Below are 2,352 nucleotides of genomic sequence, written 5' to 3'. Positions count from 1 at the left end.
TTTTTTCTTTTTTCCTTGTTTTCCTTCTTATTAGCAACCTAGGGTTTTATTCTATTATCTTCATTTTTGCTTTTAACTTTCTCTCACTAAACACCTTCTCTTTTTTCTATTATCTTTCTTTTGGTTTTGTTTGAATTGCTAAGGAATGGTAAGTGTTTTGATTTGCCTTTTATCTGTCTTTTGTCTTTTATCTCCCACTTCTACTACTTATGCTTTCTAGTTTTTTCAGGGTTTCCTTTTGATTTCGACATTTAGCCTACAATTTATTGGTTCTTTTTTCTTTTCTTGTGTGGTCTCATTTGTTTTTTTGTTTTCTTAGTTCTCGGTTTTAATTGTTTGCTTCATTTCTTGCATGTAGCTTTTTACTGTTATTGTATGTAAATTGAGCTCGATGTGTTCATTTTTTGGTCATTTTCTTGCAAAATTTGAAGCTCTATTTATTTTTAGTAATGTGAGTTGAATCAATTTTAAGGATGGCTGGTGCTATTGGAAGAGGGAAAATAGAAAAAGAGAGAGAAAAAAGCGATATAGCAAAAGGGATAATTAAGCTCCTTTTATCTGTATCTTTTTTTCTCATGAAGTCTACAATTTCTTTCTTTTTTTTCTTTTGGGTTTCATATGAGTAAATTTTGGCTTCTTTCTCTTTAATTTTTATGATATGAAATTTACATTAATTGCTTTTATTTTGTTTGTTTGGCTACAAAAAGAGAATTTGCCTTGGTTTAAGCAAAGGTTTGATTTTGTGCTTTTTCCATCCAAGTAGCTCAATAGACAATTCAAGAAAGGATTTATCTCTCTAAACATTTACATGTAACGAAATAAAAATTTATAGATTGAAATTTACTAATTTGTTGTTCGTGTATTAATATTGAATTTTGTAAAATATTATGATCAAGTTGCTTGATAATGCAAGATTTATGGAGAATGGATTAATTTTTAAAATTTTAATATTTATTTTTCTATTTTTGATCCTTTTAACGAAAATTGGTTAACTCCACTCCTTACCATCACAATATCTTTTGATTTTTGAAAATTTATCTTTACAAACTACAATTTAATTTGTAAATGATAATCTAGTTCATCTTTTATTTTTAAATAATTGTCTTTGTTAATGTAAATCAATTTTAAATTTTATTCATACATATAAAAAATTGTACTCGAAATGCATAACATAGGCTACACTCTAATAATACGAAAAAGTGAAACCTCTCCTTTTCCCACGACACAAACAGAACAGATAAAAATGAAAAAACCTTAAAAACAATAACCACAACCAAGTAGAATTTTATAATAAGGTCAATTTTATAGTAACCACAACAGTAACCATTATAAGGCTATTGAATAATAATCATTAAATTTCAAAGCTTTTATTTCACCAATTGATTAACAAAAAAATAATTGTAATTTGTTTAGTTATCTAACCAGTTAACAAAAAAAAAAAAAACTTAAATCAATCCTTAACAAACAAAATTAAATCCAGAACCACAAATAGCAAAATGTAGTTCTACATTCAATTCAACTAAGTACAAGGTTGATATAAATGTTCATATCCCTGTTGACTTGGAAACGTGATGGAATTTACCGTTGGAATTTCTTTAGTAATGAGTCATTACTAATGACCGGTTGTGTTTGATTTAAAAAAAAAACATATATCACTACAATACAAATTCATTAATTCTAATGTAAATATATAAGAATAATGATAAAATATAATAAATTGATATTAATATTTTTAAAATATTAATATAAATGTGTGAGGGTTAAGATAATAAGTCATGTTAGATAAAGTAAACATATAATTAGTGAAATTAAATATTTACAAATATTAATATAAAAAATATTTATAGTGAAAATTAGTTTTTTAAAAATCTTGATTGTAAATTTATAAAAATAAATGTAAAAATTCATATCACATAAACTATAAAAATTAAAATTTAGTTTTTGACATAAACTTAATTGAAACTAATTTATATCTTCTCAAATTCCCAAATTTGCTTTAAATACTCTATTTATAAAAATTTGATATGGTAATGTTAAATAAAAAAATCAATTTAATGTAAATGTACAACAATGAAGATAAAAATATATCAAGTTAAAATAATATTTTTTAAATATTAACGTAAATGTATAATGATTACGATAACAGGTTATGTTCGACAAAATAAACATACTTTTTAGTAAAAATAAATGTATAATAATAAAGATAAAAAGGCTTATATTGAAAATTAACTTTTTAAAAAATTTGATGTAAATTTATAAGAATAAATAAAAAAATTATATCATACAAACTACAAAAATCAAAATTTATTGTTTTATATAAACTTAATTAAAACTAATTTGTATCTTCTAAAA

Source organism: Theobroma umbraticum, unplaced genomic scaffold (genome assembly GCF_002168275.2).
Source record: "Theobroma umbraticum cultivar Fairchild unplaced genomic scaffold, ASM216827v3 scaffold_228.0, whole genome shotgun sequence".
NCBI classification, from domain to species: Eukaryota; Viridiplantae; Streptophyta; class Magnoliopsida; order Malvales; family Malvaceae; genus Theobroma; species Theobroma umbraticum.
The sequence above is the reverse complement of the archived record's forward strand: the minus strand, read 5'-3'. Positions refer to the sequence as shown.